The sequence below is a fragment of the Oncorhynchus masou genome, chromosome 16 (genome assembly GCF_036934945.1).
Source record: "Oncorhynchus masou masou isolate Uvic2021 chromosome 16, UVic_Omas_1.1, whole genome shotgun sequence".
NCBI lineage: Eukaryota > Metazoa > Chordata > Actinopteri > Salmoniformes > Salmonidae > Oncorhynchus > Oncorhynchus masou.
In genome coordinates, this window is record NC_088227.1 from 13028335 (window position 1) to 13053769 (window position 25435).

At 41.3% G+C, this 25435-nt stretch overlaps 1 protein-coding gene across 4 annotated transcripts in view; it reads right to left on the minus strand.

Annotated features, from left to right (window-relative positions):
• The window catches only part of LOC135557489 (transcription regulator protein BACH2-like), a 110031-nt gene that overhangs the window by 29651 nt on the left and 54945 nt on the right, over positions 1-25435 (minus strand). The window contains exon 1 of one of the 4 annotated variants that reach the window (XM_064990778.1): positions 10222-10293. The exons of the other annotated variants lie outside the window; for them this stretch is intronic. The gene's annotated coding sequence lies outside the window, so the exon portion shown is untranslated. Of the gene's footprint in view, positions 1-10221; positions 10294-25435 lie in introns of those variants that run through there. 4 annotated transcript variants of the gene reach the window in all.

Genomic DNA, 25435 nt, shown 5'->3' on the forward strand with positions numbered 1-25435 from the left:
TCCCTTGTGACCGGCCAGACCGTGCATTCCTTAACCTTCTGACACCGTGCCACATTTGAAACTTTTTGCAAATATAATATCGGTAACACGACTCCAACACACCGCCTCGCCATAGGGGGGGGGGGGGACATTACTGATGAGAATGGAGACTTCTCCCCTGGCAAATGGAAATGTCTCTGTTGAAAATGGGAATCCTGCCTCGCAAATGGACGTGGACCCGGATGTGCTGTGGACACTCTGGATCTCAGACGGAGAAAAAAGCTACTCTGCTGCACCGCAAGGGTAGTGAAATGCCACGCATGTCCAGGTTCTTCTACAGTCCACACCATGTAGTCATCAACTACCTGAGTGGATAGAGTACTGGCTGTTACCTCTCTAGGTATAAAAACAAACTTACTACACCAGACATCATTCCAGGCTAGGATATCATATGTTTTCCATGCGGGGATCCCCTGTCCAGACATTTACAGTGGTTGTCTGAGTGGCCAGCCCTAATTATTGTTTCTTTTTTTTAATTTCTTTTTTCCACCAAACATTTCTCAGTTGGCTTGGCAGGATGATGACCTGTCTTCCAAGAATAATGTCTCCAGATGTGGTTGCAAGGTTCATAACAATTCAAACATGCTATTTCTAACCCTGGAATGGGCATTCGCCTTGCTTCCATTTCATACTTGTCTGTTTCGCAGTGGGGAAAGGAAAATACAAGGGATATATACACACACACACACACACACACACACACACACACACACACACACACACACACACACACACACACACACACACACACACACACACACACACACACACACACACACACACACACACACACACACACACACACCACAAAATAGCTGGCTATGGTCGCGTTCTGATTCAAATTGCTGAGGGATGCAAAAGCTCTTTTTCTTTTTTCAAGGTTTGTTATTTTCAACTCTTTTCGCTAACCGACGCAGCTAACCGGCTTTGTAACTAACACAACTGCACAGATCAAAAAGCGTGACGGTGAGTTTCCCGACACCCGTCAACAGAGATGACTCCAGGGGCTTTACCACAACTCCTTCTCCCGAAACACTAACACAGATCTGAGTGGCACTGATTAACACTAATGAGGCTGGAGAGGAGTCAGTTCTTGGCTCTACACTTCACACATCACGGTTGAAACGTTACATATTCTGTGCATGCAGTGGGGTCTGGAATGATTGACGTCCTTGATAAAGACGAGCAATAATATAATAATTCTGAGTGAGAAAGTTACAGAGGGTCAAAGATCATACCTCCAAGACATTCCTAACCTCCCATGTTATTGGTAATGGTGAGAGGTTGGCACGTCTTGGGGGAATGATCTTTGACCCTGATTAATTCATGATTGCCATAATCATGGTAGCATCCACATGAATGTAAGTGTTCAGAAACATCTTCTTTTCTGATTTACAATAACTCCAAAACGACACAATACATCATTTATTCTTCAGTTCCTATTGGGCAAAACATAATCCGAAACACCGCCAAAACAAACTACAAATGCATCCAACAAGTCACAACATTGATGTAGTCATTGTGTGCTAGGAATATGGGACCAAATACTAAAATGTTGACTAGTTTATTTATATGAATCTTTAGGTGTTAATAATTTTAACCTCTACCTTTATGAAAAAAAACATGTAAAAAATAACCTCATTCTCTGAGAAATTGTACTAATATAAAATAATAGACAATTTTTTTGCATACAATAAAGTTCAGTATTTGAATTATGTATTTTATTATTGCTAATCCTTAACAAGGGTGTCAATAATTTTGAACTACAATGTATATACACGCATACACATACACACATACACATACACAATGTATGTACGCACGCATGTATGTACACAAGCATGCACACACACCTGCACACAGCCTATTTGAATTCAATGCAATGTGCTACTACAGAACAGTATGTGTTACTACAGTACAGTATGTATTACTACAATACAATATATGTTACTACAGTACAATATGTGTTACTACAGCATAGTATGTGCTACAACAGTACAGTATGTGCTACTACAGTATAGTATGTGCTACTACAGTACAGTATGTACTACTGCAGTATATAGTATGTGCTACTACAGTATAGTATGTTCTACTACAATACAGTATGTGCTACTACAGTATAGTATGTGCTACTACAGTACAGTATGTGCTACGACAATACAGTATGTGCTACTACAGTATAGTATGTGCTACTACAATACAGTATGTACTACTACAGTATAGTATGTGCTAATACAATACAGTATGTGCTACTACAGTATAGTATGTGCTACTACAATACAGTATGTGGTACTACAGTATAGTATGTGCTACTACAGTACAGTATGTGCTACTACAATCCAGTATGTGCTACTAAAGTATAGTATATGCTACTACAGTATAGTATGTGCTGCTACAGAACAGTATGTGCTACTACAGTATAGTATGTGCTACTACAGTATAGTATGTGCTACTATAGTACAGTATGTGCTACTACAGTATAGTATATGCTACTACAGTATAGTATGTGCTGCTACAGAACAGTATGAGCTACTACAGTATAGTATGTGCTACTACAGTACAGTATGTGCTACTACAGTACAGTATGTGCTACTACAGTATAGTATGTGCTACTACAGAGCAGCATATGTGCATACAGTACAGTATGTGCTACTACAGTATAGTATGTGCTACTACAGTGCAGCATGTGCATACAGTACAGTATGTGCTACTACAGTATAGTATGTGCTACTACAGTACAGTATGTGCTACTACAGAGCAGCATGTGCATACAGTACAGTACACAAAGGAGCTACTTACAGCAAACATATTTTCTTGTGTATGACAAAACAGTGGATGGTTTCATACACCTACGACATGGCAGTAAGATGTGTACCAGCTTAGGGGGCTCTGAAGGAGAGGGGGCGATGACAGCATCATGATGGGCTCTGTGATGTCTCCTCTCTCTCTCTGTGTCTCTGAGGAGCCATATGCAGAGAGGGGACTGACAGGAGGGAGAGGAGGGGGAAATGGGGAGGGCTCCACACCAACAGCCCCCGGGCTTGCTCGCACTCTCTCTCTCTCTCTCTGAGCACGAAACAAAGCTGAGAGCGCCACACTCATGACAAGAGAGAGGTCACATGACTCATACCAGAAGCAGGGCATCATCCCCTCTAATGGCGACCAAACCCCCTCCCCCACACATACACCCTGGATGCCATTACAGCGCACTCCTCTTCAGACCTACATGCCTCTATTTCTCTACAGCCATTTCCACGGATTGGAGGAGGATGTGAGGTGTCTTAACGGACAACACAAAGGACAAGGTTAGACTGTTTTGACATCGTTCACTACACCATCTTCCCTTTAGAGGAGAATCAAGTTGAAAACCGAGCAGTTGCATTTTCAGGAAACAACAAAACCCAGTCTCCTGTGCTTAGGAAAGATATCATTTGATGTCCCCTTGCTGTCTTATATAAGACGGGCCTCACTGAGCTCCTTTGGTTGGTAGGAAATGCCAGTCTAGTGTGCAGTGAGTCATTTCCTTCATTGGCTCTGACACAGAATCAGATTCAATGGCTCATTACGTTCAAGATCCACTTGGCATTAATCACGGGTCTCTAATGACAAATCCTGTTGTTCCACTAGTATAAATTCAGCTTCAAGAGGCATTATATAGGCATTATATAGGCTATAAGCAATGTACAGGCCATACAGACCTGTTTAACATGAAATGTATCTGGAATTCATATATTTTCCAAGGCAAGGCTATAATGTTATTCATTACAATTAAACATAGACGACCATGATGTCAGAGGTTTGTCCTCCAGAGGCCCTGTGCACAACATGCAGGTAATGAGCATGCTGTTGCTGCCGCTATTGAGATGACGTAAGTGAGTAATATGAGCACATTTCTTAAAAACCTGAGTCATTTAACATGTCCTGTCTACAATAACAATGTGTGTATGTACTGCGGATAGCCTGGCGGGTAGGAGCGTTGGGCCAGTAACCGAAAGGTAGCTGGATCGAATCCCTGAAATGACAAGGTTAAAATCTGTCATTCTGCCCCTGAGCAAGGCAGTTAACCCACTGTTCCTCGGGCGCCGAAGATGAGGATGTCGATTAAGGCAGCCCCCTGCACCTCTCTGCTTCAGAGACACTGACTAGGTATCTCCCTTTACAGTATATGTGAGAGATATAGGGGAGGAAGAGAGCAATTAGGAATGAATTTAAACTGGGGTCTCTTTGCTAGTCTCAACTCTCATCTGAATAACTTGTCTTGTTATTCCCTACCCATTCCAAAACTGAAATGAGTATTTCTTCAACAAACAATAGAACTACTGTGCTGAGTGCCGACACCCCAATGACAAATCCTTATATTTGCATACCTTATCGTTCTTTGAAAGCATATAGGCCTATGCTTACAGTATAAAACAAACAAGTTGATGTGCTGTACCTGCTGTGGTTAAGAACATGAGTTAAATGAGTTTCTTCATCATGGGAGCAGCTTGGCCAGAGTCTTACTCAAGTTTCTGCCCTGGAAAACAAACAAATAGCATAGTTCCCATTCAAAAAATCAGAATCACTCTCTATGATTGCATTTGCTGGTCGTAAAACAAGCCCTGTCTGCCGCTGCAATACTAGGGTTGCGTTCCAAATGGCACCCTCATCTCTCATTTATAGTGCACCACTTATGACTAAGGCTCATCGGACTCTGGTCTAGGGAATAAGGTGCCATTTGGGATGAAGGCCCAAGTCTCCTAAGCAGGATAGTAGCAAGGCTACGAGGAACAGGAGAGAACACTGTGTTACTGTGTACCATTAGGACAGATGCCTGTAATTACTCTTGAGGATGAGCATGGCTTTAATGACAGAATCCAAATGAAGTAGCTTGCAATAACAAATATGCTTGTAGAGGTATAGCCCAGTGGATGTCAAACATAGCTTTAAAGAGCCACTGAACACGTCGATTGGCACGTGTGTTTTCCTGTGTCTAAGTGCTGAGCGATTAGGTCGGTTCTATAAAAAAAAAATGAAATCACGTTTTTTTTCGATTTAAATAAAATGTAAAAAACTATCCATTATGTGGGTTGAATGTTTTAACACAGAATAAAATAAAGTCCCATGATAAAGTCCCATGATGGTAGTGACTTACCATTACTGCTGATCACTTATTAACCATCATTTATTCACATTATTTGACTTTAATAAAATATTTCATTTGTTGTGTATATTACGTGTTTTATTTGATGACTTTATTATTTAATTCCAAGTCATCGTCTCAGCTGCTGCCTGTGCTGTCTGACAAAATCACTATTTTGTAGATCGTAAAAGTAAATAAGGCATACTTTGAGGACTGCTGAATACTGTTAGATCATGTATTTTCAGGTAGAGATACCTCACTAAGCAACAGCTGCTCTCTATATAACCTCACAATCGGGCATTCTTTTGTCTCTTCTGTAGCAGGTATAAAATAAACACAGACTGGACAAGTAGATGCGCAATGGATTATGGTCCTTGTCGTTAATTACCACATTTTATGCGCTCAACTATGTATAATATTGGCATGTTGCAAACTACAACTCCCTACTACATTGCACAGTTCAGACTGGATGTGATTTATCTTTAAAGAAATTATAATCAAATAAGTACACTGACAATTTTTACATCTAACAAAGGGGTTTGGTGCAGTATTTGTCAAGTAAAAAAATGTGCGACATGTTGTCTTATGGAAACAAAGTCGGAGCTGCTGGGCAGGTCTGTATCACTGCCTATGCTGTTGGATAGAGAGCAATCCCATGCATGTTAGTGGGCAAATGGACATAGTCAAGTCAAAAACCAACCTTCAATTACCCGTTATGACGCACGGATGTTCCAAACTCTGTTTTAGACAAGACTGACTTCCTGACCCAAATTATCCTATTTACAATTTGACACTGGAATAGTGGTTTCTGAATCGAATTGATGCAACAGTTTTCAAAGGGATTTGTTGGTTTTTAAAGGCAGTCACTTTATTGTGAGGGGTTGATATGTTTCAATAGTGCTCCAATATTAACAGACAGAGACAGAGAGACAGACAGAGAGAGAAAGAGAGAGAGAGAGACAGACAGACGTGTTCCTCCCAGTGCCTGCTGTATGTTCCTATAAATGCATACATTCATCTTTGCAATTTTTCTAAAATGAGGGAGCAGATCCCTCCACTCACTGCAACATGAAGGTCAACCCAGATGACTATTCCATTATACCTAAGTGGCAATTTCCTCAACTCAATGCTCTCAGGCTCCTGCATGGTTCTCTTCATGCAGCTAGAATTCTCTCTCTCCCGCAGGAAATGACAGAATTCTGCTTATTAAACCACCTGGAGGGCCTCATGGGTTGTTGTTCAACTATTAAATCGTGAAGTCATGTATTGATATTACAACAGTGATGCAGGAATCCATGTAGTACATGTTCTCCTTGCCATCAAGGTCATTATTTCCTCAGCCTGTTAGAGGGATTTGGTCTGGGGCTTTAGGTAAATTAATTGTAGTAGATTCATGAAACCAAATCATTGAGAGGCGCAGACAGTCAGACACCTGAGAGGGCTGGGCAGAGCACTGTTAAGGTGGTGACGGAATTTGTGGAGATGTTTCTCCCTAATTCTGCATATAAATAAATCATACAAAAATATATAAATAACAGACAAGTTGAAGTGAGCACATGCTGTAGGTCTCATTGATATTCAGCAAAAATCTGTGATATCACACCGAAGGTGGCAGTTCATTCCTAGCCAAACTACAGCGATGGAAACATGTTAATGCTTCATTATAGAATATGCAGAGTGAGGATGTTTGAGAATAGGAATTGATTGAAACAGAACGTGGCTATGAGAGCACAGTGGATAGTTACAGATGTGGCAGACAGACCATAAGCAGGAAAGAGACCTCAGCGTTCAAGGCAAAGAGCTGGGCCAAAGACACAGAGACGAGTCAGGCTATGCCAGGGGTTCATTAAAGCCCAACTCAATCAACAAACGGATCCAGAACCTTTACACCCAACTAGAGATAAATATTGTCTCCCTACACTTTGATCCCGAGCCAGAGCTAAAAAGAGCATATCATATGTTTTCAACCATAGGTTGCCAGAGACTTGAAATATTAATTTAAAGAATTTTGTAAGACACTGTGCATGTGGCATGTTCATCATTGAAAAATGAAACATTGCTTTACAATGGTTAGAGTCTGAAATGAATGATCCCAGGTGTGGTATGCAATGTTACTCAGACCTGGTTCGGGACAGTCTTTTGGAATAGAGCCTCTGGGTCTATGACTCCCTAAGGTGATTCTCTGCAGTTTTGCAGACCAAACCCTGGAGCTCCTGCCTGCTGACATTGATGAATGGGATCAGCTCTGTGTCTGGTGATTGTGAAGGCGGGAGGAGAGAAAAGTGAGGGAGGAGAGGAGGAAGGAGAGGGAAGGAAGAAGGGAGGAGAGAGCACATCTGATTTTGCACACCTGCCAGAGCACTGGGAGACTTGCATAGTAATAACATTAAGGGGTGGTTTCCCGGGCACACCTTTTCACATGTGAGTTTCTTTTTATGCGCGTAATTTCAGAATGCACTCACTGTTCCAAAATGTGATTTCTACGCAACAGGACAGTTAACACGTGCTGCCCTTTATAGGCTATGCTTACATTTGTCAATTTCAAAGTAGTTTCAAGTTTTATTTTCTAACAACATTTTGAATTGAGGCATATTGAGGCGTGTTCCTTCTCATTAATTCACATAGAAGTAGCCCATTTTACTGTTGCAAACAATTAATGTTGAAGGCTTTACTGAGCAGGACAAACATCTCTCTTCGAATAGAGGCCAATCACTTCCCCAGTGTTTCCGCACATCAAGTATGCAGACATTTGCGCAGTCTTGCACAAACTTTTCCCCCCTGGCACATTTTCTGGCTGGTGCTCGAATTGCCTTCATTGTTGTTTTCCTTACAAATAATAACTTTGGATGTGTGTGCGTTCCTATCAAAGTAAGTGCCTTATTTTCTGTATATCTTGTTGTCATTTCTAGTGGAGCATACCGTATGTATGTATGGAGTATAATCTATTTACAGTCTTATTCACATTTTCAAGTACTGGTGACACCAATTCTTGCATAGATTTTAGTGGACACATATGATGTGTGTAAAATACTTTTATGAAGGTTGTACTGATTATGATGAGCTAATGCTAAGCTATTTGCCAGCTATGTGTGGTGCCATGTTTGTTGACATGATACAATGCATTCTGGGTGTCACGTAAAGTCTATCAGACAAAAGATGTTATAACAAAATGAGGTGGGATGGTACACTCATCTTTCAAGTAAACTCCCGGAAGTGAATGAAGGGAAGTGAATGATGGTAGACGACACACCCTCTTCAACATGCATACTGCAAACAGACCAAACTCATTTTGTCTCATCTTCTTATCTTTGGTTGTCTCAACAACAACAAAACATGGCGGACCGCACAAACTACCCATCGTTGGATGACTTAACATTTTTATAACGTTTTTTACTCAATTATTTCGATCAATGATGAGCACACCTGTGATGTGATGACTTGTAAATAGTCATTGCTATTAGCTTATTGATATTATGGTTTGTGTCAGCTGAGAGTTGACCGCTTGTGTTACGTCAATCTTTCCTCAGCGCTAGGACTAATGTAGCCTACATTTTCTGGTTTGGATGAATGTGTTATGCTAACGCTACTTCTGTGAATGTCTGAACATTGCATCCAAAAAATAAACTAGTCACATTCAGGATATAACATTGTAAGGACTGTGTTTGTTAAACAAGTTTCTGTGAAAAAACAGGGTAGCCAGCTCAAATGCTGACTGTTGCATCAATCGAAACTGGACGTTCTAAATAACCATTATTTTTTTATAAAAAATAAAATGTACACCTTTTTTCTCCCCAATTGGTATTAGTTACAGTCTTGTCTCATTGCTGCAACTCCCATACAGACTCGGGATTGAGCTATGCGTCCTCCGAAACACAACCCAACCAAGCCGCACTGCTTCTTGACACAATGCCCATCCAACCCGGAAGCTAGCCGCACCAATGTGTCGGGAGGAAACACTGTGCACCTGGCGGCCTGGTCAGCGTGCACTGCGCCCGGCCCGCCACAGGAGTCGCTAGTGTGTGATGAGACAAGGATATCCCTCCCGAACCCAGACGATGCTGGGCCAATTGTTCGCTGCCCCATAGGCCCCCCAGTCGTGGCCAGCTGCAATAGAGCCTGGACTTGAACCCAGAATCTCTGGTGGCAAAGACCACTGAGCCACCTGGTAGGTCTTTAAATAAGCATTCTAATCACACCATTTTGAGCGTACGCTGCAGGGACCACTAGAATGATTACACAATGTGTGTCAAAGTTAAGCCTAGTCCATTTTTTTTGTCCAGGCTTAATCTGTGTCCGGGAAACCGGCCTTAGAGTTCTGTACAATCTACCATTAAAATCAAAGGTAGTTAATGTCTTAATGAGGCAGGCAGAGTGCCATATCCTTCAGAATGTAATCAATACTAAGAACACCATCGGGATTCACCCTCCAAAAAGAAAACAATTAGTAAAAAGTACAATAGCACACACTGTTTAAACTATCAAAGACAACTGTTAGCCAGATTACAGCAAGTTAAAATGCTCACGTATTGCCTGTGAGACAAGAGGGTGGTACCTACACATGTAGCTAGCAGAGAAGTTATTCCAGACAGTCCACATTACAGGCTCTCTCATGAGTCATGACTTACTGTTGATTGAAATGAAACATACATCGTACTGTATAGCCTTCCTTCTGATCTTACCTGCAGAGTAAATCCCTCTCTTTAAGAGTATCAAATTCATTCTAATGATGAAGTTAAGGGGATTTTTGTTTTATCTAAACAGTACTCTTTAATTCCACCGCACAGTGCCTTATTCAAATTAGTATGTCAACATAAGCAGCAACGTTTAATTAGATTTTTTGAAGCAGTCCCTCATTTAGATGAAGTTGTAATGAGGTTGGAGTGATTTAATTGCTATAATTGCAGAATCTACTTTACGACAAGAGTGTTAAGACTACAACTACGTGACTTACCAAAAACAATAACACAGCAACTCTTCACACCACTTCCCAACAAAAATGCAAGTTATGTAGCTCGTACCTGGAATGCATCTCACAATATAGACAAACATGCTAGCATTACCTCAGAAAGCCTTCTCAACTTGGCCAGTCATTCTGTTACTCTCCACACTCTGCTAACTTTCTCATGTCTCACAAACTGTTGCTGAGTACATCTGTGCATATGTGAGTGTGTGGGTGTGCATGTGAGTGTGTGAGAATGCATACCAGAGTATTTTAGGCTCCGGCCTGCATTAGCTGCAGCTTGCATGAATCATGACTTCCCTTCCCACATTGTAGGTCAGAAAGCAGGGTGAGTCATTACGCTGTCTTATATGGTAACAGACTGCAAATGTGATAGAAACACGGAGTTATCTATAGACCTTGGCTATAATTCTGCATGGACTCAAATGTAAATAATATTCACTGTTGTATCTCATTCTGTGTCTACTTTGATATTAACGCTGTGGCCACACTTCTAATACAGTAGAGTAGATTCCTCCATACTTTAACATGTTTCTATTACTGTATTTCTGAGCTGGCCAGTGTCCGTGACAAACATTTTGTTGATTTGGAAGGTAGATGAGGCAATGGCTGTCTCCAAGAAGAGTACGACAATCCACTGTATCCAGATATTGTTTCGACCTGAATTGTAACTAGCAACTTGATATTACTTACATGTTAGAAATGGTAGAAAAGTAATGTGGCGTACACGCTTTTGTGTGTCTAATCTCGGAGAGTACATTGGTATTGACTAAAGCAACAGGATAATCACTAACTACCCTAATCTGCACCTCAAGCAAATTCCCTCTCCTTTGTCTCGTCGGTTAATGACCCCTTCCTCCTCCTATGATCAGTTCAATAATCACAGAACCCTTTCTAATGAAGCTACAATGCAACCACGGACACCTCAGCGATATCAACCACACAAAACTCTGACACAAGCAAAACACTCACACCATCACTTTGGCCTGAAACTGCCAAAAAGATGATCAAGATAGTTTTGGGGTTATTTCAGATGAATCTTGTTACCATGAAGATTTTAAGCGTTGCCACCAGAGCCAGACGTGTGTGGTGATTGGTGAATGGGTGGCCGGGCGCTTGGCGACCATGCTCTCATGTGCTAATTAAGCTGGGTGATTGGCAGGCCGGGGGGGAGGAGTGTTTCCGAGGCGGGATTGTCCCCTGCATTATTAATGGGGCCCAATGGAAGGTGCTGGCTGGAGGATGAGGGGTAGGAGGGTAGGGAATGGGGGGTAGAGGATGGGGGGTAGTGGTGGGAGAGAGACCAGATGGAGGGCTTTACACGAAACAACAATACAGAGAAAGAAAGAAGCCCAAATGAGAAAAGTTGATAATTGGCAATGAAATAAACCTTCAACAGCTCAACAACAAACAAAATAAAACAACACCTTGCAAATGGAAACTCTCCCTATAGGAAAAATATGGCACACAAAACCACCCACATGAAGCCTTCAAAGGCTGAGTGTGTTGTTCAGTGTGTGTGTGTGTGTGTGTGTGTGTGTGTGTGTGTGTGTGTGTGTGTGAACGTGCATGTGTATGTAGGTCACTCCAGGAAATGAGTGCGTTTTGCGTCCCTTTGATATTTGAAGTAGAAATTGTGCACCAATATTCAATTTAAAAGCCTGTTAAATTAAACGAAGTGCCCTTTAATATAAACCACATGGAGAATTCAATAAATCTGATTTGTCATATGAATAAAGACTTGTTAAAGTGCCACATTTCAGCATTTTGACATGACCCTCCATGCACCCTCTGTGACTGCTAGGAAGATTTTAACCCACTTGACCCAAAAATTTCTCTAAGTTGTCACCATTACTGTAAAGCCAGAGTTATTTTGTTGCTTTGACAAAGTCATTTTTTAAAATATTATTATTTACTTCATGTGATTAGTGATTCATTTACATATGTCCTTCATTTTAATGTGAACGCTGTTATCTGAACTGTAGCCATAACTCTTGTTATAATATGGTGAAACTACAATTTTTTTTCATTTTTTTTTTTCAAAAGAATCATTGAACATCTAATAGTGAAATCATAGTGTAAAAGCAGGTGAGCTAGTTCTACTCCTTTTGGCAATTTTTGTGTTTTGTGGTGGAAAACTGAACGTGTTGAACATAACATATCATCCCTGTTACCCACAGATAGACAGGCGAAATATATTTTAACAATAACATTTCTTTTGTGCCACACCGTTGCACACAACAAGATTCCATTCCACCTGTCACAAAAAGGATTTATGGCTGATTTAACTTCTGAAATCGTCAACCTTGTTAGTCAACCCCTATTACTTTATTTGGGACTTAGATGCAGAAAGTAAACATCATAGTGGGTCAATCTCAGTTTTTTTTTTGCCGTGGGCAATTGCTTCTATACAGCCACAAGAGCATGAGTGAGGCAGGGCACTGATGTTGGGCGATTAGGCTCGCAGTCAGCGTTCCAATTCATCCCAAAAGTGTTTGATGGGGTTGAGGTTAGGGCTCTGTATAGGCCAGTCAAGTTCTTCCACACCGATCTCGACCAATAGGGTGCCATTTGGGACACAGAAAAAAGATCCGCCATGTTCACATGACAATCCTGTTTCTATGGTTATTTACAGTTGTCATTATATGCCACAATAAGCCCTGTTCTTGCAAGAAAGCACGATCATACACTCGAAATAAAAGAGAACCATACGAATGGTCCTTTTTTGCAGAGGAAGGATATCGCTGTGAAGGCTATCGCTCATTCATATAAAAGCTGAAAAACGACGTAATCATTAATGAAGTCTGTAGTTTTGGTTTTTCCACCAATGTTGTGAAATGTGAATGAGAATTTCAGTCATTCATATTTTTAACATTGACCCCCGTCAGCATTTCCTCTTTAAACTCAAAATCCGCGAAATGTGTCTTCAAAATCGAATTGATGAAAAGATGAATAAATTGAATATGGTTACACACAAATACACACAAATACTCAAATGCCAATTGAATGATTAAAAAAAGAAGGATCCACCATAGATATTGATATATTTGAGTATTTGAGTCTACTGTATCTGTTGACAGTAGACTCCATAAAAATAATCTGTTCAGAGTTTTCATAAGCCTGTGTTAAACAAAGCATCCCTCCCCCTACTATACTATAAGGTCAATTATAAACTGGGTGATTCGATCCCTGAATACTGATTGGCTGAAAGCCTTTGGTATATCAGACCATATACAACGGGTATGACAAAACATTTATTTGTACTGCTCTAATTACGTTGGTGTGTGGTATATGGCCAATATACCACGGCTAAGGGCTGTATCCAGGCACTCCACATTGCATCGGAGTACCTGGCTTTTAGCCATATACCACAACCCCTCGGGCCTTATTGGTTAATTGGACAGGTGACATAAATGGATGTCATGTAGCGTGCCAGTAAGGGTTTCTAGTGATACACTGCCTGCCTGTAAACCCGTTCAGGACTGTTGTACTGTGGCTGCCTGGCTATGGTGAGAGGTTAAAGCACATTCACACATACCAATACATGAAGTGTCCCTGGACCTGACCAAGCGGGGCTAGCTCACATTACACAGGCAGAGAGTGACTGCCAGTGCCCATACCAAGTCAGATGACCCGCTGGCAGCAACGCTGACTAGAGTGTAAGAAAGCTAATTTTGGAACGAAGGTGAGGCTACAACACATACAGTATGGATACGTAAATGTGTGAGTGGGGATAATTAGTCTGCATGTGCACACTGAGATGGGAACGGGGCGGCAGGTAGCGTAGTGTTTAGAGTGTTGGGCCAGCAAACAAAAGGTTGCTTGATCGAAACCCCGAGCTGACAAGGTAAAAATCTGCCCTTCTGCCCCTTGAACAAGGCAGTTAACCCAGTGTTCCTAGGCTGTCATTGTAAATACGAATTTGCTCTTAACTGACTTGCCTAGTTAAATAAATGTAAAAGACAAGCCATAACATTAGCAGAGGAGTAGGTTAGTCTAGACGTTCTGAAATGAACGCCATGCAGATCATAAAAAATAAACAAATAATACTAATAATAGAATAATTTGACCACTCACTCCCCACTCATTGTACACGCAAGTCATATGATGTATTTCTTCAAAATGCAACATCTGCATGATTTGGCCTCTTACAGTGGTGACTCCATGATAAGGTTAATGAGGGACTGACATGGAACAATCAATCTGGGGCACCCCAGACGTGCTCAGTCATAGATAGGAGGTGTAGCTACGTAAATGCAACCCACGTGCGTCTGAAATACACTGTGAGGGCACGGACTGAAAGGTTATGGTTGAAGTTGGCAAAGATGTGACACATACTGTGGTTAGTGTGGGTTAAGACAGACAGCGCTGCTGGTGACTCAAAGTGAGAAGAGAAAGCCATATGCACTCTTGTTGTACGGATGAGGGACTTGAGATACGGTGGAAATATTCTGAGGGAGGAGATACTGACTGTATCTGTGGCGATGATGAGTGTGACTATAGTAACTTCATATCCATCACCGACAGAGGTGATTTTAGATACAACAATAGACAATGAAAATGTTATGTACATGAGCAACACTCACCGTTGCTTTTTGAGATGAGTACCGGTTGAAGTATTGTTTTAGTGGGGGTGGGGGGTTGTCTCATCCACCACATTTTGGTAAAGTGGGATATGGTTATCCTCGGCCTTCAACAGACATCTTACCACTTATATTACCACTTACTGTGGACAGATAGCTGCTATACAGTGGGGCAAAAAAGTATTTAGTCAGCCACCAATTGTGCAAGTTCTCTCACTTAAAAAGATGAGAGAGGCCTGTAATTTTCATCATAGGTACACTTCAACTGTGACAGACAAAATTAGATCTTTTTCTCTCCAGAAAATCACATTGTAGGATTTTTATGATTTTATTTGCAAATTGTGGTGGAAAATAAGTATTTGGTCAATAACAAAAGTTTATCTCAATACTTTGTTATATACCCTTTGTTGGCAATGACAGAGGTCAAACGTTGTCTTCACAAGGTTTTCACACACTGTTGCTGGTATTTTGGCCAATTCCACCAGGTAGATATCCTATAGAGCAGTGATGTTTTGGGGCTGTTGCTGGGCAACACTGACTTTCAACTTCCTCCAAAGATTTTCTATGGGGTTGAGATCTGTAGACTGGCTAGGGCACTCCAGGACCTTGAAATGCTTCTTACGAAGCCACTCCTTCGTTCCCCGGGCGGTGTGTTTGGGAAAATTGTCATGCTGAAAGACCCAGCCACGTTTCATCTTCAATGCCCTTGCTGATGGAAGGAGGTTTTCACTCAAAATCTCACAATACATGGCCCCATTCATTCTTTCCTTTACACGGATCAGTCGTCCTGGTCCCTTTGCAGAAAAACAGCCCCAAAGCATGATGTTTCCACCCCCATGCTTTACAGTAGGTATGGTGTTCTTTAGATGCAACTCAGCATTCTTTGTCCTCCAAACACGACAAGTTGAGTTTTTGGTTATATATTTTGGTTTCATCTGACCCTATGACATTCTCCCAATCTTCTTCTGGATCATCCGAATGCTCTCTAGCAAACTTCAGACGAGCCTGGACATGTACAGGGGGACACGTCTGGCACTGCAGGATTTGAGTCCTTGGCAGCGTAGTGTGTTACTGATGGTAGGCTTTGCTACTTTGGTCCCAGCTCTCTGCAGGTCATTCACTAGGTCCCCCCGTGTGGTTCTGAGATTTTTGCTCACCGTTCTTGTGATCATTTTGACCCCACGGGGTCCATCTTGCGTGGAGCCCCAGATCGAGGGAGATTATCAGTGGTCTTGTATGTCTTCCATTTCCTAATAATTGCTCCCACAGTTGATTTCTTCAAACCAAGCTGCTTACCTATTGCAGATTCAGTCTTCCCAGCTTGGTGCAGGTGTACAATTTTGTTTCTGGTGTCCTTTGACAGCTCTTTGGTCTTGGCCATAGTGGAGCTTGGAGTGTGACTGTTTGAGGTTGTGGACAGGTGTCTTTTATACTGATAACAAGTTCAAACAGGTGCCATTAATACAGGTAACGAGTGGAGGACAGAGGAGCCTCTTAAAGAAGTTACAGTTCTGTGACAGCCAGAAATCTTGCTTGTTTGTAGGTGATCAGATACTTATTTTCCACCATAATTTGCAAATAAATTCATAAAAAATCCAACAATGTGATTTTCAGATTTTTTTTTCTTTTCATTTTGTCTGTCATAGTTGAAGTGTACCTATGATGGCAATTACAGGCCTCTCTCATCTTTTTAAGTAGGAGAACTTGCACAATTGGTGGCTGACTAAATACTTTTTTGCCCCACTGTATGTGACAAATGCTGTATAGTATCAATGGTGCTCAAATCTCAACTTCAACTTGATCCAGACATGTTTCAGCCTTCATACTGCCCTCAAGTGTTGCCTGTGTTTTTAAACAGCCACAGCATCAGGCTGTTTGCATGACCATACAGATGTAGGATCTTAATTTCATCACTCTTTTGTGGCTAAGAAAAGCAAAACTTGTAGTGTATTCAAGGTTTTAAAAAGGCTTCTAAAGTTTGCAATTTCCACATCAAAATGTCAGACTTGATTTGACGTAACAAAAAATGTATCAACAAAAAATATCCATTAATTAGAATCCACATAATAATTCACATTTCCTGATGCTGCAGGATTATTTTCCTACTTTGCCAAACTGGCTGAAATTAAGATGCTGTAGTACAGAGCCATGGGGCAAATGACTATGTTACACTCCTTATTCTAAAATAAAAACTCAGCAACCAACACACAATATCACATATTGACAAAGGGAAAACAGGTTTTTAGAAATGGTGAAAGTCTGTAAAAAAAAACAGGAACACCTTATTTACATTTACAATTATTCACACCCTTTGCTATGAGACTCGGAATTGAGCTGGGGAAGGGTACCAAAACATTTCTTGGCCTCCATTAATCTTAAATGGAAGAAGTTTGGAACCACTGAGCAATCGGCGGAGAAGGGCCTTGGTCAGGGAGGTAACCAAGAACCCGATGGTCACTCCGACAGAGCTCCAGAGTTCCTCTGTGGAGATGGGAGAACCTTCCAGAAGAACAACCATCTCAGCAGCACTCCACCAATTAGGCCATTATGGTAGAGTGGACAGACGGAAGACACTGCACAGTAAAAGGCACATGACAGCCAGCTTGCCAAAAGGCACCTAAAGGACTCTCAGACAATAATTACCATAGTGAATTATTGTAATGCTTCATTATGTGTCAATTAATCCCATAAGGGTTGGGTTACCAATTGTCGATTTGTCTTTAAAAACATTTTTAATCATTTGTTCAAAAGAATCTAAAATAATCCTACTTTTTAATTCATTCTCAGACCATGAGAAACAAGATTCTCTGGTCTGATGAAACCAAGATTGAACTCTTTGGCCTAAGAGCCAAGTGTCATGTCTGGAGGAAACCTGGCACCATCCCTACGGTGAAGAATGGTGGTGGCAGAAACATGCCGTGAGGATGTTTTCAGAGGCAGGGACTGGGAGACTAGTCAGGATCGAGGGAAAGATGAACGGAGCAGTACAGAGAGATCCTTGATGAAAACCTGCTCCATATTGCTCAGGACCTCAGACTGGGGCGAATGTTCACTAAGCACTAAGCACAGAGCCAAGACAACGCAGGAGTGGCTTCGGGACAAGTCTCTGAATGTACTTGCATGGCCCAGCCAGAGTCCCGACTTGAACCCAATCAAACATTTCTGGAAAGACATGAAAATAGCTGTGCTGCGACGCTCCCCATCCAACCTGGCAGAGCTTGAGCGGATTTGCAGAGAAAAATGGGAGAAACTCCCCAAATACAGGTGTGCCAAACTTGACTCAAGAGTGTAATCACTGCCAAAGGTGCTTCGACAAAGTACTGAGTAAAGGGTCTGAAAATTACGTAAATGTGATATTTCCTTTTTCAAAAAAACAGTATTTGCTTTGTCATTATGGGGCATTGGGTGTAGATTGGATGAGGAAAAAAAGCAATTTCATACATTTTAGAATAAGGCTGTAACGCAACAAAATGTGGAAAAAGTCAAGGGGTCTGAATACTTTCCGAAGGCACCATATCTCTGTAGCAATTGGTTTCCGCTTGATTAAAACAATGCATCTTAATAAGACCTCCAGACCAGGAAGGGAGGGAAAAAGGGAGGAGTGGGTACACTGAGTGCACACACGGTCTTGTGAGGGGCAATTCTTGTGGAAAACAAGACAAATAAACAGCAGGATAATAGGTTACGGGTGGGGTAGGTGGACTGGATAAAATGGTATCTATACCATTATAGACTATGCCATTATAGAAATACAGCATATTTCCGAGTATACCAAACATTAGGAACACTTTCCTAATACTGAGCACCCACCCCTTTCACCCTCAGAACAGCCTCATTTCTTCGGGGCATGGACTCTACAAGGTGTTGAAAGCGTTCCACAGGGATCTTCTGGTACATTGACTTCAATGCTTCCCACAGTTGTGTCAAGTTGGCTGGATGTCCTTTGGGTGGTGGACCATTCTTGAGACACACAGGAAGCTGTTGAGTGTGAGAAACCCAGCATTATTGCAGTTCTTGACACAAACCATTGCGCCTGGCACCTACTACCATACTCTGTTCAAAGGCACTTAAATATTTTGTCTTGCCTATTCACCCTCTGAACGGCACACATACACGATCCACGTCTCAATTGTCTCAAGGCTTCAAAATATTTCTTTAACCTGTCTCCTCCCCTTCATCTACACTGATTGAAGTGGATTTAACAAGTGACATCAATAAGTGATCATAGCTTTCACTTGGTCAGACTATGTCATGGAAAGAGCAGGCATTCTTAATGTTTGGTATACTCAGTGTACAGTATATTGTAAAAGAGGCTGGTTGAAAATGGTTGGTTGAAATGAGTACAATTGAGTTTCTATCAAAAGGGACCATATCTATAGGCTGCTGGGAGGTAGAGAACAGGAAACTGTTTTATTTATTTAATTGCTTAAACATTGATTCGGTTAGTGAAGTAACTATATTTCTCATGACGAAAACAAGACGTCTCATCTCAAGAGGTTTATCCCGTCCGCAAATATAAAAATAAACGAGAACGAAAATTGGTTTCTATACTTCAGGGCTTAGTGTGTTGTAAAGATCCAGTAGATTAATAGGACTCTACTGGATACAGTTAGTCATTCATTCCATGTACAGTACCAGTCAAAGGCTTGGACATGCCTACTCTTTTAAGGGTTTTTCTTTATTTTTTACATTGTAAAGCTGTCATCAAGGCAAAGGGTGGCTACTTTGAAGAATCTCAAATATAAGATATATTTAGTTTGTTATTTTTTCAGGAGGTTACATGCACAGGTGTAACATTCAAAGTCATATTGATTCAGATATCCTCACATATTTAGTTATCATATTTGCATTTGATATCATATACATTTACTTGTACCTGTGGGCTGCCACTCAAAAGAAGAAGAAGAAAAATCTAGAGAAATGCGTACAAAGATAAAGAACCGTATCAACAGCTTTGTAACATTTTTTTTAATGCAAGGACATCTGAGGTATAAGGACAACCTCATGCAACTAAAGCCGTCCAACTTCTCTTTTAATACGTGCTTTTTTCCTCCCTGTTGAAGGTAGACAAAGAGGTGAATGGTATTATAATATAAAAATATATGCCATTGAGCAGACACTTTTACTCGAAGCAACTGACATGCACGTGTGCATACATTTGAAATGATTTGTTTTATACGCGATAAACCTCGGCGAAAGATAGTGGGTGTAAAGAGGTTCAAAAAGCTTCCGGCCTACTGAGCGAACCTACGTCACAGCTTAAAAAAAATCACTTTTCCCCCCCAGCAGTCAGTCAGTAAGGGTGAAAGAGGCAGAGGAGAGGTGTTTTCTAGGGCAACATTCCATGACTGTTCATCATTCTATATTCCTCAATTTAAAAAAATATATATATGAGAATAGAAAGAGCCTCAAAGTAAAGTCCATCCTCCAATATGTACAGTAGATGTTGGGCAGAGTCTGACTCTGGCCCTGGCTCCTGACTGTGTGATTCCCAAAGGTCACTCTCCTTTTCAACTCGCGCTCTGTTTGAAGTCAAGTGCAGAACAAACACAACAATGACTGATGTATCAGGCCATGCAGTGTTTTCATCTGGAAGCAGGGATCTCGTGGGAAAAAAAATAACACACACAGGCTGTTGCTATTTGGAGATAGGGCAAGACGCTGACTGAAATTACACATTGGGGCCAGGCGGAGGTATACGAACAGGAGGGACATTTTCTTTTCCAGCGGGAGGAGAGGAAAGGACAGTTCTTGGAAGGCAATGATCAATGCGCCGTGTCTGGCTGAGCCATGCTCTTGCATCTTAAGCATTTTAGCTCTAGTCTGTGGGCTAGCCAGAGCACCCACGCACAGACTGGACATAGCCTATTGGCCTCAGCCTGTCTGCCTGCTAGAAGGCCACTCTTCCAGGTCCCAACATACAGCAGGGCTAAACAGCACTTTTCTATCCCGCCGCCTGCTGCCGCTTCCTGACCAACCATGGTCCAACCTCTGGCAAACCACAAATTACACCCTGAATCGCAGACAGACAGGCCAGCGGAGAAAAAATACTTTTTTTGTTCCTCCACGTAAGCGGCTATTTTTAGCATTCTAATACAGGCTCAAGTTTTACAAATTGAAACACATTGCTGTCTGATCTTTCATTAGTTGTGCTCCTAAAATATCCCAGGTTTAAAAACAAATGGCATAAACTTACACGCCAAGTACAGACCATAATATAGAGTACAGACTTCTTAAGAGCTTTTATCCCATGGCCATAAGATTGTTCATGTCTAACAACTATTGCTGCTGCTACATTTTTTTTTGATTTATTACTACCACTACACTGCTGTTCATTGATTATTGATTGCCATTAACATTCATATGTATCAATTTATCCAGCTACTGGTCACTATTACTCCTTTTTACATGTATACAGTATATTACCTTTAGTATATTACCGTAAGTTGAAGTCGGAAGTACATTTAAACTCAGTTTTTCACAATTACTGACATTTAATCAGAGTAAAAATTCCCTGTCTTTGGTCAGTTAAGATCACCACTTTATTTTTAGAATGTGAAATGTCAGAATAATAGTAGAGAGAATTATTTATTTCAGATTTTATTTCTTTCATCTCATTAACAGTGGGTCAGAAGTTTACATACACTCAATCAGTATTTGGTAGCATTGCCTATAAATTGTTTAACTTGGGTCAAATGTTTTGGGTAGCCTTCCACAAGCTTCCCACAATAAGTTGGGTGAATTTTAGCCCATTCCTCTTGACAGAGCTGGTGTAACTGAGTCAGGTTTGTAGGCCTCCTTGCTCGCACACGCTTTTTCAGTTCTGCCCACAAATTGTCTATAGGTTGAGGTCAGGGCTTTGTGATGGCCACTCCATTACCTTGACTTTGTTGTCCTTAAGCCACAACTTTGGAAGTATGCTTGGGGTCGTTGTCCATTTGAAAGACCCATTTGCGACCAAGCTTTAACTTCCTGACTGATGTCGTGAGATGTTGCTTCAGTATATCCACATAATTTTCCTGCCTCATGATGCCATCTATTTTGTGAAGTGCACCAGTCCCTCCTGCAGCAAAGCACCCGCACAACATGATACTGCCACCCCCATGCTTCACGGTTGGGATGGTGTTCTTCGGCTTGCAAGCGTTCCCTTTTTCCTCCAAACATAATGATGGTCATTATGGCCAAACAGTTCTATTTTTGTTTCATCAGACCAGAGTACATTTCTCCAAAAAGTAAGATATTTGTCCCCATGTGCAGTTGCAAACCATTGTCTGGCTTTTTTATGGCTGTTTTGGAGCAGTGGCTTCTTCCTTGCTGAGCGGCCTTTCAGATTATGTCGATATAGGACTCGTTTTACAGTGGATATAGATACTTTTGTACTTGTTTCCTACAGCATCTTCACAAGGTCCTTTGCTGTTGTTCTGGGATTGATTTGAACTTTTCGCACCAAAGTATGTTCATCTCTAGGAGACAGAACACGTCTCCTTCCTGAACGGTATGATGGCTGCGTGGTCCCATGGTGTTTATACTTGCGTACTATTGTTTGTACAGATGAACGATGTACCTTCAGGCATTTGGAAATTGCTCCCAAGGATGAACCAGACTTGTGGAGGTCTACAATTGTCTTTCTGAGGTCTTGGCTGATTTCTTTGGATTTTTCCATGATGTCGAGCAAAGTGGGACTGAGTTTGAAGGTAGTGTATGTAAACTTCAGACCCACTGGGAATGTGATGAAATAAATCAAATCTGAAATGAATCATTCTCTCTACTATTATTCTGACATTTCACATTCTAAAAAGAAAGTGGTGATCCTAACTGACCTAAGACAGGAACTTTTACCAAAAAGTGGTCCTCCACTAATCAGTTTCGGTGTCGTCGTTGAACAATCATAATCGGTCGACTTCTAGATGAAACCAAGATTGAACATCTGGAGGAAACCTGGCACCATTGCTAAGGTGAAGCATGGTGGCGGCAGCATCATGCTGTGGGGATGTTTTCAGTGGCAGGGACTGGGAGACCAGTCAGGATCAAGGGAAAGATCAACTGTGCAAACTACAGAGAGAGATCCTTGATGAAAATCTGCTCCAGAGTGTTCAGGACCTCAGACTAGGGTGAAGGTTCAGGACAAGTCCCTGAGTGGCCCAGACAGATTTCTGACTTGAACCCGATCTAATATCTCTGGAGAGACCTGAAAATAGCTGTGCAGCGACGCTCCCCATCCAAGAGGATCTGTAGAGAATGGGAGAAACTCCCCAAATACAGGTGTGCCATGCTTGTGGAATCCTACCCAAGAAGACTCGAGTCTGTAATCGCTGCCAAAAGATGCTTTAACAAAGTACTGAATAATGTGTCAGCATACTTATGTAAATGTGATATTTCAGGTTTTTTATTTTGACAAATTTGCACACAAAAAAATACAACCAGTTTTGATTTGTCATTATGGGGTACTGTGTGTAAATTGATGAGGAAACACAAACAATTGAATCCATTTTAGAATAAGGCTGTACTGTAAATAAATGTGGAAAAAGTCACAAAAAAAAGTCAAACACATTCCGAATTTAACAGTACTACACAATTTGATTTGATTTCATTCGGGTCCCCATCGACACCAACCGTAACAGCTAGTCTTACTGGGGTCTGACATATAATGAAAAAGACAGTACAGAAAAATTACTTTACAATTTACACTGTACATACGTTTTTGTGTGTGTGTGTGTGTGTGTGTGTGTGTGTGTGTGTGTGTGTGTGTGTGTGTGTGTGTGTGTGTGTGTGTGTGTGTGTGTGTGTGTGTGTCATCATCTATCAGTTACACATACATGTCAGTAAATATACAAACATTGTTTTGTCAGTAGCTGATATATTGCATTCCCTACAGGTTATACAAAAGAGCAGAAGCTATCCATTTAAACCTGTCCTACCTATCTACAGGTTACTGAACATTTGCTCTTTGAGTATTTTGTCCAGGTTCTTTCTTCAATGAGAAAGTCCCCACTGCTATATCAAAGATAATAAAACAAATACTACGTCCACGAAAACACTACAGTAAATACTACAGTAAAGTCTGCAAAAACACTGCAGTGAATACTATAGCATTTTTACCATAGTATACTAGAGCATTTTTTAATGTGGGAAAGGGAAAGGGGGATACCTAGTCAGTTGTACGATTGAATGCATTCCACTGAAATGTGTCTTCCTCATTTAAAAGTGTGAAACCTGTGGTTTGAAACCAAAAATGTTCAGGTTATGAACACGGTTATATTTACATACCAATGTTAGACACATTATCTAAAGTTAAAACATTTCTAGAAAGACTACTAGTCGTGGGATGTCCCTCAGTTCCATTCAATTAGTTGGTAGCTTTAACAAACTAGTGCTGCTGTCTATCCAGTCCAGATCCTAAACATACTGCTACACTGCACATTAATGGCCCCAGCCTGCTGCTAATGTACTATAATGTACTGCTAATCTCTATTGTAGCTCTGGATCAAAATGAGCACACACAGACAGACATTGGTCTTTCGTCCTTTTATTAGGAACAAACTGTTCTATTCTTCTCCCACCACACATGAAACAAGGCCTGAGGACACCAACACACTCTGACTACCCTGCTGGAAAAAAAACAGTGTCGACCAAAATTGCTGTGTTTTTGCTGGTGCCTTCGCTGTGTTTTGGCTGGGGACCAGCATTTGCTGTGTTATTGCTGGTGACCAGCTTGCCCTGTGTTTTGGACACTGATGACCAACATGAGCTGGTCACCAGAGTGCCAGCATATGCTAGTCACCAGCAAAAACAGCCACTAAGTACATAATTATTTAAGACAATACATTATATATATCATAAAGCCTTACTTCGAGGGCCTAATACAGTGGTCACATCAGGCCTGCAAGTCACATTATGCTGGCTTGCAAAGTGATGTTTAATTCCTATTGGAATCCAGCCAGAGTGGGGATATTCAACAATTGGAACTTTTATTCACCGCAATAAGTCCCCCTCGTAAGCGGCTATTCATGGAAGTCTAATCCGTCAATGGATTTCTAATTGCTCAGATTGCGCAGATGAAAAAACATGAATAACAACAGGTTAAACGTTGTTAAAGTGTACCCACACAGGTTTTTTTGTCTGACCTCATTAGTTGTGCTCCTAAAATATCCCAGGTTTAAAAACTAGTGGTAGGGAGTGCGAGACCTGTGTTCTGAACCAAATGTTGGAGTTACAGTATGAACACTGTTACATTTAGATACAAACGTCAGACACATTGTCTAACATGAACACATTTCTAGGATGACTACCAGTCGGAGGATTTCATTGGCTAGGAAAACAACCCACTATATTCATTGAGTGCGTTCTTCACTCAGTTCCACTAACTCAGTTGGTAGCTATAACAAACTAGCACTGCTGTCTGGCCAGTCCAGATCCTACACATACTGCTACACTGCACATTAATGCCCCCAGCTTGCTGCTAATGTACTGTCTCTCTATTGTAGCTCCGGATCAAAAATGACCTCACACAGACAGACATTGCTCGTTCATCCTGAGGCTTTTATTAGGAACAAACTGCTCTAATCTTCTCCTACCACACATGAAACAAGGCCTGAGGGACACAAACACACTCTGACTAACTGACTGGCCTCAGCCTCAGCCTCTCGCCTGCCTCCTAGGACTCCAAAGAAAGAAACAGATCAGCAGCCCACTGTGGACAAAAATGCCCTTTATAGCTGCAGCCTGCCTGCT